A 17,562-nucleotide genomic window follows, 5' to 3' on the forward strand; every position below is an offset into this window, starting at 1 on the left:
CTGATATTGATAGAGAAATTAAGGTTCCCTTTGCATAGAGAGGGCAATTTCCCTTTTGAGTATGTCGTGTTTCGAAGCAAGAAAAAATCGTTACCTATAATTGCTGCCCACACTGCTTGTATAAATAAAACATTTTAGCAAGAGTAGGAGCAATTCGGTATTCATTATACAGTATAGGCAGTGAAACAAAAGTAATAAATTTTTTAAATAATATAATACTTGTTTTATATCTCTTACATAAGTTGTTACGACATGCTACTTTCGTTGACACCTATACCTTTCAATAAGGCTATGGATATGTTTATGTGTGTAACATTGCCAGTAATATATTCTAATAGGAATCATTGTGACATAGATATTTTATCAACGTATCTAGACGTATTTTGTAGGAAGAGCAAGATTAATAATCATGCATGACGAATTTTACCTTGCGAATAATCTATCTCGCTGTGCGTTGAACCTTGCCTAAGAACTCGTGTTGCTACCAACCAATGAAATTACAGTTAGAAAGACGTCCGTTTTATTACCCGTGACGATTAATATTCAAACCCGGCCCACAAAAGTCGCTTATGAATTAAAATGGGTGATATGGTGACACAATGATTCCTATTAGTTGTATGTATTCTTTATAATGCTTCTAAGCAACAGAAAGTTATAGTAGTCATTTTCCGATTATAATTTATTCAGTGCGGTCAATCAACCACTTGTCTTGCAAAAATGAAATAAAAGCAGATAAGCCTACGAAATATTTTTGATTGTGGTTTCCCAACAATTTCTAAAAATATCATAATTGAAATTGCACCGTTGGAAAAATATATTTTCTATTATAACATAAATATTTAATGGTGTTATTTCGAAAGGCGATGTTTATAATTGAGTGAGTTCCGAATCAATAACTATGATTACAGTTCTGGTTATAACAACGAGTTTAGAAACACGTATTCACAAAACCGATAATATTGATTAAAACAGTTTCTGTCCAAGTAACTTTTGACAAGTCATTTATTTCGTTACAGAAATTATTTTTGTTTTATAAGTTGCGGAAAAACTATTTCTAAATTCAAACAGTAACACGCAAGTCCACTACACTGAATATATCTTATTGTTATTATCCTATTGTTTCATATTATATAGACCTAATATTTATAAGAAAAATGGTTTACTCAGGGCGTATGAAAAGGTCTACTGAGTGTTATTTCAACCTCATAATGTGAGATTGCGATATTGAAGCATGGTTTTTGAATAACCTGAGATTTAACATTGCATATTCCTACTTTGAAATTCAATTTCTTATCAAAGCACTTTATAAGAAAATGTTTGTTTCGATTTATAACATGTTGAGTATAAAATTGAAGATATTTTTAAAATTACTTTGAAAATACACTCTGTTGGGATCATAATAGACCTAAAATAATAGATTAATAATAGACTTAACCGATAGGTTAATAATAGACATAATAGACAATACTGATAAGGAAATATGTGATAAGCGAACTTTCATGTGGAGTGAAGTTAACGACGACGGCAGTTCGGCCGGAGATACCAACATAGAATCAATACCACGCGTGTAATCTTTTATCAGTAATAAATGTTTTAATATTATCACGTTGCTTCGTTTAATAAATCCTCAACATTGGCGACGGACGTACGAAACGAACTCGCATCACTATTTTTCGCATCACGACCCCGCGTCAGACACCAGTCAGCAACCACACCGCAAAGTATCGTAACAATGGCCAAGTCACAAACCGTTCATGGACAATTTCCAACTTTCAACCCGGACGCGGACCAATGGACAATCTACTCCGAACGCCTCGACCTATTCTTCCTGGCCAACGGCGTCAAAACCAAACCAGACACGGCAGCGAACGCCGAATACAACACCGAAATTCTGGACCAGAAACGCGCCATACTGCTCACCGCCATAGGCACACCCACATATACGCTGCTACGTACCATCATCGCCCCGGAGAAACCGAACACCAAGTCCTACACGGAGCTCGTCGACATTTTAGCAACATACTTCGAACCAACCCCGACCGAAATCGTCGAAAGCTGTAAATTTTACAAACGCGACCGAAAACCTGGCGAATCTGTCTCCGAATACATCGCAGCATTACGCAAGTTATCCGAACACTGCAATTTTGGCACAACGCTCAACCGTATGCTGCGCGACCGTCTGGTCTGTGGTATCAACGACGAACACACCCAAAAACAATTGTTGGACATCGAGAACATCACGCTAGAAAAAGCCGTATCCAAAGCGCTTGCCATGGAAACCATAAACAACGACATCCGGACCATAAAAGGTCATCCGGACGACTCCACTATTAATCGGATCACACCATACCTCCAGCACCAACACACAAAGTCTACCCAACCTCCGTCGGGAGCGCAAAGGCCACGTGCATATAACGAAAGACCCATACGAACGTCAAATCAACCTTGTATTCGATGTAACAGTAGAGAACACCCAGAATGGGAATGCCCTTATAAAGCATATACTTGTCGCAGTTGCAACACCATCGGACATCTTTCGAAGGCCTGTCGAAAAACATTACGTAAATACAATCAGCTAGATGCCAGAAGCCGCTCCGATCGACACCTGTATCCATACCGTTCCAACCTAATAACGGACCCAACCGACTCGGATCATATCAACAGGATCCACAACGTCAAGTCATCAAATCACCTCGAAAATACCGTCCCTACCGCCCATGAGCACATGCCGGAATACGATACGTTCATGATACAGGATCAGCAGGAAGCAGTCAACACTGTGAAAAGCAGCCTCGCCTCCTTGCCGCACAACACCAACGACATCATCTGCTGGAATAGCACTCAGGACAAACCACCCCCAGCGGTGAGAATAACCTGTTTAGTCAACAACACACCACTATCCTTCCAACTCGACACCGGTTCTGGATACACCATTGTATCTCAGGCCGTCTTGTCAAACACACTGAACTACAACGGACCATTAGCACCCGGACCTGAGCACCTGACTGGATACACGGGACATCCTCTGGACATAAGAGGCCAAATAACGGTCGACGTCACCTGGCATGGAAAAACCTTGCAGCTGCCATTGGTCGTAGCTGGCGGAAACAAACCCAACATAGTGGGCCGCAATTGGATTTACACAGATCTCGGGATACTACCGAAGCCAGAAAATTGGGTAAACAACGTAACAGCCTGTCAAGAAAAGTTGGAGGAGTTACTTGCGAAACATGAAGAGATATTCTCACCGGGCATGGGTTGTTTGAAGAACGTCAAGGTAAAATTACATATACGCAAGGACGCAACTACCCCTCGTTTCTATAAGGCCCGATCGGTACCCTATCACCTGAAGGCCGACGTTGAAGAAGAACTGCGACGCCTAGAGTACGAAGGCATCATAACCCCAATTCCATTTGCTAATTTTGCCACTCCTATCGTTCCATTACGAAAGAAAAACAAGAGTGTACGAATATGCGGTGACTTCAAAGTCACCATCAACAAAATCATAGACACTGAAACATATCCTCTGCCCAGGGTGGACGATATATTTGCGAAGCTGGCTGGCAGTAAGGTATTCGCCCGCATTGACATGCGTAACGCCTACAACCAACTGGAACTGGACGACACATCAAAAAACTATGTTGTTATTAACACGACAAAGGGTCTTTATCGTTACAATCGCCTCCCCTTCGGCGTGTCCTCTTCGTCGGCGATATTCCAAAGACATATGGAAACATTATTACAAGACCACACTTCAACCCATCCCTTCCAAGACGACGTGGTTGTCGGTGGTGTGAACGACCTGGACCTGTTAGAAAAATTGGGAAGAATTTTTCAAACTTTTAAAGACGCCGGGCTCAAGTTGAACCGAGAAAAATGCCAGTTTATGAAATCATCAATAAATTTTCTCGGCTATCGCTTGGACGCCGACGGATTGCACCCGCAAGAGGAAAAACTTAATGCCATCAAGAATGCACCTGCACCTAGAACTTTAGAAGAGTTAAGGTCATTTCTCGGCCTCATAAACTATTACTCTCGCTTCATTCCGGATTCCGCCACGTTACTTTCACCATTGTACGAACTACTGAATAAAGACACCGAATGGAAATGGTCCCTCAAAGAACAAAACACATTTGAAGTCGCAAAACGCGTAATTCAGTCATCCGACGTAGTAATTTTGTTTGACCCAACGAAAGAAATCATCTTGGCATGCGATGCATCGCCTGTCGGCCTGGGCGCAGTTATCTCTCACATAATCGACGGCATCGAAAGACCAATTGCGTTTGCTTCTCGCACATTGAACTCCGCAGAAAAGAACTATCCACAGATAGAACGTGAAGCATTATCCATCATCTTCGGCGTCACGCGTTTCCGCGACTATCTGTTGGGCAAGCAGTTCACACTCTTTACGGACCATAAACCACTCACCACAATTTTTTCGGAAAATAAACCAGTTCCACCGATGGCCGCAGCGCGTTTACAAAGATGGGCGTTAATTTTGTCGGCGTATGATTACAAGATCATGTACAAAAAGGGCTGTTTACACGGAAACGCGGACGCCTTGAGCCGGTTACCGCTTCCAACGCCTGACACCGAACCACCACTACCGACTGAGCTGGTATTTTTGATCCGCGCCGGAGACAAAGGCCCAATTGACGCACACGCTATGCGAGAAGCAACCATGAACGACCCGCTGCTCCAGACAGTCGCCAAATACACCAGAGAAGGCTGGCCCAAGAAGTCCGCGTCTTTGTCCGAAGACTTAAAAAAATATCATCGTCGAGAGCTCGACATATCTACGGCAGACAACATACTTCTGATAGGCAACAGAGTTATTGTTCCCGCGTCGCTCCGTCAATTGGTCAAAACCGACCTCCACAGTACACATCAAGGGTCACGATCCATGAAGGAAATAGCGCGATCAAAGGTGTGGTGGCCGGGCATTGACGCAGAACTCGAGGAACTATCAAAAACATGCGAAACATGCAGAAGTCACGCAACTATGCCAGCGAAACAGTTTTCCCCTTGGCCGCAAGAGTCTGCTCCATGGCGAAGGGTGCACGTTGATTTTGCTGGACCCATAGAGAACAGATATCTGCTGATCACTGTCGACTCCTACTCCAAATGGATAGAAGTAGACATTACGAATTCGACATCTTCTTCAACAGTCATCAGACATTTACGACAACATATGTCACGTTTCGGAATAATTCCGCTATTAATTTCGGATAACGCCCCGTGTTTCACTAGCGAGGAGTTTCGCGAATTTACCAAGAACAACGGCGTCACTCACGTCACAACGGCACCTTACCACCCCGCATCCAACGGCCAAGCCGAACGATCCGTCCAAACCGTCAAACGGACTCTGCAGAAAATGACAGGTGGATCAGCCTACGGAACGGAACTTCTCAAGGACGGCCTATTAAAATACAACGACGGTTCGTTGGAATGGCGAATTTCCCGGATACTGACAAACTACAGGAGAACACCCCTCAACGGCGGCCCATCTCCCGCCGAAAGAATGTTCAATCGCCCCGTTTTGACATCTCTTGACCTATTTCACCCGGACCAAAACAAGGCGAGCGAAGAAAATAAAATTCACGACTTCGACGCACACGAAGGACAACAAGTATACGCCCGAAATTTTGGTAAAGGTGAAAAATGGATAACCGGCCACATTATCGGTCGGAAAGGTCGCGTTATGTACACCATCAAAACCAATTCTGGAGCGACCATCCGCCGGCACGTAAATCAATTACGTTTTCAAGGAACCATCCGATCTGAAGAGGAAGAGGGTCCACCTATGCCTAGTCATACTACATCACTATCACCCCTCAATCGAATGGATTCTGATGAGGACACCACGACCCATATAACATACAATTTAGATCATGGACACCGTATCGGCGGAACCATTCAACCAAACATAACAGCAAATGCAGCTAGTGGGACAGAAACTATTCCAAACTGTCACGGGCCAGCAACGTCGCTAAATCCACAAAAACCAAGCGAGCCGACAACCCATATCCATCACGACATAGATACCGGACCAAGACGCTCAACTCGCATACATAAACCGCGCGCGATATTTAGTTTATAGATAATAAAAAAAAAAGGGGGAGAAATGATGTTGGGATCATAATAGACCTAAAATAATAGATTAATAATAGACTTAACCGATAGGTTAATAATAGACATAATAGACAATACTGATAAGGAAATATGTGATAAGCGAACTTTCATGTGGAGTGAAGTTAACGACGACGGCAGTTCGGCCGGAGATACCAACATAGAATCAATACCACGCGTGTAATCTTTTATCAGTAATAAATGTTTTAATATTATCACGTTGCTTCGTTTAATAAATCCTCAACACACTCATTATATGTATGGTACGAGTGTTAAATTATTATGTAGTAATGGACAAATAACATGTAAAGAAAGAGGTTCACATGGCAGAGTATTCCTGTTAAACTCAGTTTTATCGATTTCATGGAACTACCTTAATTTATCTCTGTATGATTTTTATAAGAAAAAACATTATCTCGGGCTAAAATATGAAGGTAATAATTACAATTACATGTCAAATTGTACTACTACATATGCAATTTATAAGTCAGTGAATAATTTGACAATTATAAAGTTAAATTTTTAGGTTATTTTAGAAAAGAATGAAATTTAACTATTTACATTGTGGGATACTAAGTTTAACTGCACTCGAAAATTTACATGTTTATACAAAATATTCGATAGATTAAAAACCAAATAGTATTACTTAATGATGTTAAATATGAAGTATTTAAATTATGGGATACTTAGTTTAACTGTGGTCAAAAATGTACGTGTTTATACAAAATATTTGATTAAAAAGCGAATACTATTACGTAGAAATGTTCCCTAATTAATTCCCTTATGCTAGTCTTTGTAGTTCTAAGTATCGTGTTAAAAGAGCTTTTGAAATTAGGTTTGTTAGACATGCAATTTGAATACAATTCTTTATCATACATATCTGGCTCAATCGCTTTAGGTTTAACCAAGGATTACTTAAAATGTCTAAGGATAAAGGGCACACACATTCTCTGTATAAAGGGAATGTTCCCTAGTTGTTGCGAAATATTATTCTATCCCCCTCTTCTCAACTTACTGTTTTGGTGCGTCAAACGGAAAAGAAATATCAATATGGCGTCACCTTTCTTATTATCCCGAAAGCATATAATTATTATATTTTTAGAACCAAGGCTTAGCTCAAATTTTGGATTTTAATTGTCAAATTTGAAAAACGACTTACCAGGAGACAAAGCTTTGAAGATATTTTCGTTTTTTCTTCGAAGAAAGTGGAAGCTAGTGATAATATTAACACCAGCTACAAATTAGAGCTATTAATGATAAAGTAGAACCCACGACGAGTATTAACAATGGTAAGACAATGTTGCTAAAGGTCATCTTGACCTTCGGTGCCTTATTTAGTAATTTGCTTTCTGCCATACAATTCAAACCACTGTCCGATCCTATATCGTATTCGTAAAAAAATAATCCAGATTCCACGTATCTCGAAATGCTAAGCAAATGCAAATAAATTTATGTTTATACGAGATTCGTGCATAGTAACTTCGATTAATTTAATAGCAATTAACTTAAACTCAATAGCAGGCCGGAAAAATTCTTGACTTAATTATCCCTTCTATAAGAGGTATACTTATTCTTTCGCACTATACAACTCCAACAAGTCTGTTTATTCCATTTCCATTTTTTTTTTAATTTTTCAGTTAAAGGGACGTACAATCCGTTATGTATGGGCGGGGCCTATATCAAACTTATCTTCCATCAAATATAGCTCTACTGAGCATGCGTGAAGTTCGTAGCATTATCAGTGCATTGGGAATGGGCATCTACCGTAGAAACAGACGTTCAAGCAGACGACAGCCAAATCACTACTCCAGGAAATAGTAACACTACTACTAAAAAATATAGTTCTTGAGTCTTATAGACACGCCCATACATAACGGATTGTACATCCCTTTAAATATCTACAAATCAGGGGATTTTGATAGGCAAGATGAACAAAACCCAAGGCGTAGATGTTGAACTATTGTGTACTTAAATGAAAATCCAGAACCCTTAATTTACAAAAGACTATAATATACTTGGTCCCTAATGTACTATATCTGTAAAAAGTATTTCAGTAAAACGGGACTTTAACTCCGTAGAGAATCAAGAATTGCTATCAAGGTGCTATCTCTATTTCATATACTTGTGAAATATATACATATATAAAAAAAAAAGAATATTACCCAGAATAAAACTTAGTTTTGATGTAAGGGTCCAGGTTCTTCCTGCATGGAATACTGTACAACACCGATGCTAGTGCGTCACTTGAAATATGGAAAAACCTGGTCTCCTGACAAGGTTCTACGCTAATTATATAAGCTTTGAAGAAGGTGCGTTTTCTATAAATAAACGCTACTTTTCCCTCAAAAAGAGATTGCCAAGCGGCAGGAATTGGTTTATAAAGTATTCCATTTGTTCTCCGTGAGTGCTCAATAACATCTCGTTCAGCTTTAATGGGCGAATTCTAAACAGTGAATAGAACAGACAAATCAACCTTTTTCAATCGTTCAAGGGCTTCTTAGTTTCAAAACACATCGCTTACCTCCAATAAATTATAAATGAACGTATCGTTTTTCAATAAGAACTTTAGTTGTGGGCGAAGGAGGAGGTCATGAATGCTATCAATGTAAAGCGGATTCTGCGCCGATGAAAGGCTCGAAAACAAGTTGCAGTTGAAACTCATATTAAAAAAGGTCGAAGCGAAAAGAATAACGAAACATAAAATTTTTCGAGACCATAATTGTTTTTCAAAATCTAAAAAGATGCCATTAATAAAAACGTTATTGAAACTATTATTATGAAAATAACGAAACTTACCTTGAATCTGTTGGCAAAGAGAAGAAAACATCAGAAATAAAGCTCCAACTGAATCATGCCGTTGGATCGTAATTTTCGTTTGTTTCAATATCAATGAGCTAAGACGTATAACAAAACACAAGACAAAGACGTAGGAAAGAATTGCTAGCCACACCTATTATTTAGAAGAAGATAACGTTGAATCCGAAGAGAAGTTAAACTTTTCAGGCTCACCTCAGACTCAAAAATGCCTAATAAATAGTAATATCCGTAATGCGCTTTTATGGGACCCCCTGATGCTATATTGATGGGCTCAAACATAAACAACCCACCAATGTCCACGATGTTTGGGAGCTCAGGATGGAGTAAAGCTATATATGGTATTCCAATGTCCGTTTTCTGTAAATATTTAGAGTTTAACTGCGGGGAGTTTATACTAAGGGTCTTTAAGTACATTTTCTATTATGTTCCGAAGGGTTCCAGATGGATTTTCAAGATCATACTTTGGAAGAGGATTGAAACCCTTTTCGCTTCCGTGTATAATACATCGAATTCCCCTTTAATTGTAAATATTTTGTGGGGAAAGGGATTAGCTCGGCTTTTATGTTGAATATAACTAGCCTCAAATTTTAAACATGCGTAAAAAATTAATTTAAAAGTGATGCCACGCCATTAAAGTCAAAGTATAAAATAGGTCACGTGTTCTTGATTTAATTTTAAATCAACTTAATCAGGAAAGGAAGTAACTCGTTCTTATTAAATTTAATATATATAATTGGTTCTTTCTTGAAATAAATTATAAAACCCGAATTTTACAGAATTTAAAGAGAAAATAAAGATACGGTAAATAGCAAAAAAAATTTTTAATTCAAAGTTTTCCAAATAATTATTTGGATATTTTTTGGAGGATTATTTGTTAAATCTCCCTAATTTTTCACTTTTCCTATTTAACCGTAAATGAGTGTATATTCAAATACCACTTACAAAGTTGTCAAGAAGTTCAAAACTCCATTAAACATGTTTCTGTGGAAACCAATAATTTCCGTAGAATTTTTATTTTTAAAATTAAGTTGTTTTCCGTATTGTTGCAATTCAATCACAACACTCGTTGAGTTCATTGTTAAAGATGAAATCCTCAAAATGTAAAATATAAATGACAGAAACTATATCTCCAGTTTCTTTAAAAATAAATCACCTAACGGCTCTATATATATTTGTATTTACGAATGCACAATACTGAATGTTGAGCTAAAAAACAATGGAATAACAATGTGGGTATTGCTCCTTCAAGACGTTACTGAAATTAAGTCGTAGCGAAGGAGCAGTGAGTAAAAAGATCTTCTTTATTGATTTATTCCTTATAGCGGCGTTATTACCGTGTTTTTTATTTACAATACCTACTTTTAACCTCTCCGAGTGACGATAACGTCACGGAGAGGTATTACACTGGACGTGTCTGTGTGTGAGCGTGTCTGTCACCGCTTTCGCAATGGGAAAATCGGAGCTACTTGTTCCAAGAAGGCAATTTTTGGCTTCTACTCCCACCATTAGGATTAAGAAGTACGCGACGAATGGCTAGGGTTACGAGAAACGTCTAGCCTCCCAATGGCAGGGCTTCCACCAAAGGTTCACGCAATTGCGAGTTTTCTTGTCATTTATTGTGAATCAATCGCTTTATAATTCCGTAAATTTCCGAAAATTGTTAAAGAGGCATACGCTTGAATTCAAACATCAACAATTACTATGTTTAAAATGATTTAGGTATAAAGTTTCTAAAATCTATTTAACTAGAAATAAGGTAAATTACTGACGATTAAAATAATTAATTTCAATCATATTTATTTAATTATTTAAGAAACACCTCTTAATTGCGTCTCGACTCGGAGAGGTTTGTTTTCGTTTCCCAACTTGTTCTGTGTAACATGAACTTTTAGCAGAGGAATGCCTTCCGTGGCAAAATAACACAGCGTCATATTTACTCAACTTTCTCTTGGTCGTGTCTAATGGGTTTGGGTGCTTCATTTATTGTCATCGCACGAAATGTTTTGCAAGTATAATTAAAGTATTGATTGGAAAATACGAGAAAATAACAGTCGCTACAAACTATTACTGAATTCTCTAATAAAGGATTATCTATATGTTAGAAAATTGGGTCAAATTTAACAACGTTCACGCTAAAGTAAATATTTTCGATAAATTTCTCTTTCTGAATGCTTGGATTGCGACATAAAATGTATTGCATTCGTAATTTTTTAATTGATTGCAGAAATTCCAATAAATTGTAAAGTCTTGATTAATTAATCAAAACGCGTCTTGGATTTAACCAAGACCTACAAAGTATCGATAAGAACAAGGTTAATCACTTGACTGAATGCGCAGATATTGAAACTTTTTTTTTAATTAAAACTTACATGCTTAAGAAAGTATGTTCCATCACCCTATTCCATTGAATAAACTTACTTTACTGGTAGTAAATTTTTTCCCTCTCAATAATTTGAAAAATTTACTTATCTCGGGTTTTCGAGCACAATTCCATTCCCCGAAAACATTTTATAACTACATTTATTATCACTTTTAAGAGAGTACGTGTATGACATTGTGTCGTTAATAGGTTGCTAACATATCCCCGTTTATGCCCTGAACGCTCCATAGTGAAACCTTTTGTTAATTTTAGTGCAAATTTCAACAATGGCAGCACATTCAACATGGACGTTATGATTTTTACTCTTGGTTAAACTGACTTATGTTAATAGACCACTTCGACATGGGAAGACACGGGGGTAAAACTTTGCCTTCCATCTCGCTCGAGTGAGTCGAGTCGATGGAAAGATCATAAATAGAGCAGAGACGGCGAGGGGTCAAACCCCCCCCCCTCCCATATGTCCCGATACTAAGGATTGACATCTCTTTTTTACGTAAAAAGGGTCTATAGCAACGGTACGACAGACAATGTTCAAACGGTTCTGCCATGGCGTTTCTATGGTTCGCAAGCAGTAGGGGCGTGCATGATATTCGTAATTTTTTGATTTTCTTTGTTGTAATTGTTAACTTAAGCGTGGTCGTAGCCTGAAATTTATGACTTGGTTATTTTGAAAAATAGCCTGCGTTCACCAAGTCGCGTGATCTACGACGCTGTGGCTCGACTCTGCTACTTAGTCTGTATATCTTCAGGAACAAGGATAATGCATTAACGGTTTTTAAAGGAATATGGGATTTTTAAACTTGTCGCTGCGAATCTTCCTATAGTAAATGTTGTATTTCTAGTAGCCCCAGAGACTTCTGGTAGCACTCTTTATGCATTTGGTAGAACAGTTTTATAGAAATTGAAATGGTAGAAGATATTTATAAAATAAGATTTGTTCGAATATTTAAACTTCAATTTGGTCGAATTATTTCGTAGTTGTCCTATTTCAAGGCGAGGAATGCTCTCAAAAACAATTACTATTTGCTGACGAATACCTTAAAAAGTGATTCACACAGAATTCTCGAGCAGCTTAACGCGTAATTGAGTGGGCTATTGCCTTGGTGACGAGGCCAGCGAAAGACAAGGCATGAGAATGGCACAAGGCGTACTTCTATCAAGGGGGGTATACAACTATACATCCTCCTTGTTCGTATCGGGCGCAGCAGAAGCTAAAGCAGACTACCCCCTAATCGTTTTTTCATTGTTACGTGTAGTTACTAGTTATGAGGTATTTTTCCACACGAAAACTCTTAAAAGTGATAATAAATGTAGTTATAAAATGTTTTCGGGGAATGGAATTGTGCTCGAAAACCCGAGATAAGTAAATTTTTCAAATTATTGAGAGGGAAAAAATTTACTACCAGTAAAGTAAGTTTATTCAATGGAATAGGGTGATGGAACATACTTTCTTAAGCATGTAAGTTTTAATTAAAAAAAAAGTTTCAATATCTGCGCATTCAGTCAAGTGATTAACCTTGTTCTTATCGATACTTTGTAGGTCTTGGTTAAATCCAAGACGCGTTTTGATTAATATCTGTTACTTCGGTCTTAATTTTTATTAATTTTGCGTACATGCGGTGGTGATTAATTTAATATGTTTGTTACACCCAGCAGTTCACAAGGAACTTTTTAAGAACTCTTTGAATTGGCAAAGGTACACACAGAACCCTTTAAATTTGCAAAGGTACACAAAGAAACCCTTGAATTTGCAAAGGTACACAAAGAAACCCTTGAATTTGCAAAGGTACACAAAGAAACCCTTGAATTTGCAGAGGTACACAAAGAAACCCTTGAATTTGCAAAGGTACACAAAGAAACCCTTGAATTTGCAAAGGTACACAAAGAAACCCTTTAAATTGCAAAGGTACACAAAGAAACCCTTGAATTTGCAAAGGTACACAAAGAAACCCTTTAAATTTGCAAAGGTACACAAAGAAACCCTTGAATTTGCAAAGGTACACAAAGAAACCCTTGAATTTGCAAAGGTACACAAAGAAACCCTTGAATTTGCAAAGGTACACAAAGAAACCCTTGAATTTGCAAAGGTACACAAAGAAACCCTTGAATTTGCAAAGGTACACAAAGAAACCCTTGAATTTGCAAAGGTACACAAAGAAACCCTTGAATTTGCAAAGGTACACAAAGAACCCTTTGCAAAACACTCAGATTTCAATGATGTAGGTAATAATGAAATGTGAGTAATAAAAAATAGGCTTATCATAAACTTTAACAAAAGGAAAATTGGAAAGAAAAAAATAATTGAGCACAAACGATGTATGAAGTTGGTTTAAATAACCAACTTATTAACCCATAAAATACTTCTAAATATAATTTGAAGTAATAGATATAATTAAATACAGGTTTTTAATAGAGGAATACGAACCTTAAGCCTGGCTTCGGAAAGTTGCCGCCTAAAAGTGAACTTTCAAGCCTTCCTTCTTTTACGCGAAAGTTCTTCAATATAAGGCCCATATTTCTTATTTACACAAGGAAAACAGTAAAACGAAATCCCCTTATCTTTTTCCGTGCGACTTTTACACTTAAAAACTGAACAATAAACCATTTTTAACTAAAATATTAATTAAAATTGCTAAGCCTGTGCCACTCTATGAGGATTTTAAAGGAAAACTCATTTGTCGTCTGCTACGTCAGACTCACTCAGAATCTGGCAGCCCGAAACCGGAAATAAGCACAGGACAGTGGACATTGTCCAATAAAATTTTAAAATGTCCCATAACTTTTTTTTAAACTATGGACAGTTTGACCAATGAGTATCCCGAAATTTTGATATCTTGACTATGGAGAAGCGAGAATATTTTGGCACGCACACTCCAGTTACAATGTCCTATAAATTTTCGAGTCAAATAGGGGGTCACTGGACACACGTCCTATAAGAAATATTTCTTATTTCCAACCCTGATTGCAAACCAGCAAAAACAATTTTGATTGGTCGGTTACGAAAGTTCTAAAGACCACCACTAACCTAGCTAGCGCTGAAGACGAATTATTGGGGGCAGCACTGTAGAGCGTCTTTTTTCAAAAAAATTAATAATCATAACTGTCAAAAAATATAAATTTAATAAACCAAAACTTTTTAAAATGTATTAAACCAAAAATATTTAAAAATGTAATAAAACAAAAAATATTTAAAATGTAACAAAATAAACATTAATAAAACTTGTTAAAAGTGTTTGAGATAAATTATAAATCTGGGGTCCATTAGTTAACAAAATAAGGTGTGCTGTCATTACTTTCCTTGGAAAATCACTGTTAACGACAGTGCTTTTTCTTATGTTTAATAGTTTGCAAGATAAACAAAGATGTTACGTTGGCGAGAAATATGTGGATATCTTCTGTAGAAAGCGTGGTTTTTCATAAAGCCTTACCTAATTTAAGATTTTAATCATTTGGGTAGAATTATTAGTTCAAAATATTCCTAAATCCAATTACAGTCAAAGCTTCCTGACATTTAAAATGTAGTTTGGTCTAAAAGCTATAAGGAGCTAACAACTGGCTAGGGGGATAGTCTGACGTCACACAGCCCCTCTCTGGTTGGAATTTTTGCGAGTAGAATACTGTTTCCAACCGTTAGGGGGGATGAAACTCCAGTAAGAGATAGAAGGGTGTGACGTTTCAGGGTCAGAACTGTTAGCTCCCTATTGTCTCCGTCATGAGTTCCCATATCAGAAGGGGAAAAGAAGTATTATATTCTTCCCCATAATATTTATCAAATTATTATTAATTTATTAATTTCTTTATCAACTTGCGTTAATCATTTCCTTCCTAACATAACTAATTAAAAGATTATTAATTTCTTTATCAACTTGCGTAAATCATTTCCTTCCTAACATAACTAATTAAAAGATTATTAATTTCTTTATCATCAACTTGCGTTAATCATTTCCTTCCTAACATAACTAATTAAAAGATTATTAATTTCTTTATCAACTTGCGTTAATCATTTCCTTCCTAACATAACTAATTAAAAGATTATTAATTTCTTTATCAACTTGCGTTAATCATTTCCTTCCTAACATAACTAATTAAAAGATTATTAATTTCTTTATCATCAACTTGCGTTAATCATTTCCTTCCTAACATAACTAATTAAAAGATTATTAATTTCTTTATCAACTTGCGTAAATCATTTCCTTCCTAACATAACTAATTAAAAGATTATTAATTTCTTTATCAACTTGCGTAAATCATTTCCTTCCTAACATAACTAATTAAAAGATTATTAATTTCTTTATCAACTTGCGTTAATCATTTCCTTCCTAACATAACTAATTAAAAGATTATTAATTTCTTTATCATCAACTTGCGTAAATCATTTCCTTCCTAACATAACTAATTAAAAGATTATTAATTTCTTTATCAACTTGCGTTAATCATTTCCTTCCAGGGTTGGCAACTACCTATCCAGTCCGGTTTAAACCACCTGGTTTAATCCGGATTAATCCACTTAAAAAAATCCACCTAAAATATCCGGCTTAATTATGAATGGGGAAAAATCAAATTTGTGCCATAAAATTAATTAAAATACAACCAGAAACAATTAAGGCAAAAATATATGAAGCGATAACTAAAGATTATTTATTATAAATGATAAAACTAATAGTTATGTTACCAGTTACTGTCCAGTTTCAGCTTAAAATATTTTACCAGTATTACTCGAACTTAAAGCATAGCGTGGTTCCAGTGGATCCCCTACAGGTTGACTTTCCTTACGAACTCCAGTTTTGGCTTGGGAAAGCTAGAGGCATTTGTGGGCGGGATTTATACGTGCATGTATAAATCCCGCCCACTAGCCTTTGCCATGCCAAAATCGGAGTTAAGAAGGAAAGTCCCTTTGTAAGGGATCCACTGGAGCCGCGCTAGTGTTAGGTTCGTGCACTCAGGAAAGAAATAGATTTCATGAAAACATTTTAGCAGTTAAACGATTTTATATTGGAACCGAGGATAGGGGTCGGGTCGGGGAGTGCCCCAAAACTTATATAAGAGCTAAACAGAAGTACTTTGCCTCCAAAAAAACTAAAATGACTCATTTTTTTAAAAAATCCGGATAAATCCAATAAAATCCGGTTTAATCCAATAAAAACCACTGGTCTGGATTTTATTCAAATTATCCGGATTTTTGCCAACCCTGTTTCCTTCCTAACATAACTAATTAAAAGATTATTAATTTCTTTATCAACTTGCGTAAATCATTTCCTTCCTAACATAACTAATTAAAAGATTATTAATTTCTTTATCAACTTGCGTTAATCATTTCCTTCCTAACATAACTAATTAAAAGATTATTAATTTCTTTATCATCAACTTGCGTAAATCATTTCCTTCCTAACATAACTAATTAAAAGATTATTAATTTCTTTATCAACTTGCGTTAATCATTTCCTTCCTAACATAACTAATTAAAAGATTATTAATTTCTTTATCAACTTGCGTAAATCATTTCCTTCCTAACATAACTAATTAAAAGATTATTAATTTCTTTATCAACTTGCGTTAATCATTTCCTTCCTAACATAACTAATTAAAAGATTATTAATTTCTTTATCATCAACTTGCGTAAATCATTTCCTTCCTAACATAACTAATTAAAAGATTATTAATTTCTTTATCAACTTGCGTTAATCATTTCCTTCCTAACATAACTAATTAAAAGATTATTAATTTCTTTATCAACTTGCGTAAATCATTTCCTTCCTAACATAACTAATTAAAAGATTATTAATTTCTTTATCAACTTGCGTTAATCATTTCCTTCCTAACATAACTAATTAAAAGATTATTAATTTCTTTATCAACTTGCGTTAATCATTTCCTTCCTAACATAACTAATTAAAAGATTATTAATTTCTTTATCAACTTGCGTTAATCATTTCCTTCCTAACATAACTAATTAAAAGATTATTAATTTCTTTATCAACTTGCGTAAATCATTTCCTTCCTAACATAACTAATTAAAAGATTATTAATTTCTTTATCAACTTGCGTAAATCATTTCCTTCCTAACATAACTAATTAAAAGATTATTAATTTCTTTATCAACTTGCGTAAATCATTTCCTTCCTAACATAACTAATTAAAAGATTATTAATTTCTTTATCAACTTGCGTTAATCATTTCCTTCCTAACATAACTAATTAAAAGATTATTAATTTCTTTATCATCAACTTGCGTAAATC

This window comes from Phalangium opilio, unplaced genomic scaffold (genome assembly GCF_054372755.1).
Source record: "Phalangium opilio isolate 3A_F unplaced genomic scaffold, DU_Popi_V2 ptg000217l_1, whole genome shotgun sequence".
NCBI lineage: Eukaryota > Metazoa > Arthropoda > Arachnida > Opiliones > Phalangiidae > Phalangium > Phalangium opilio.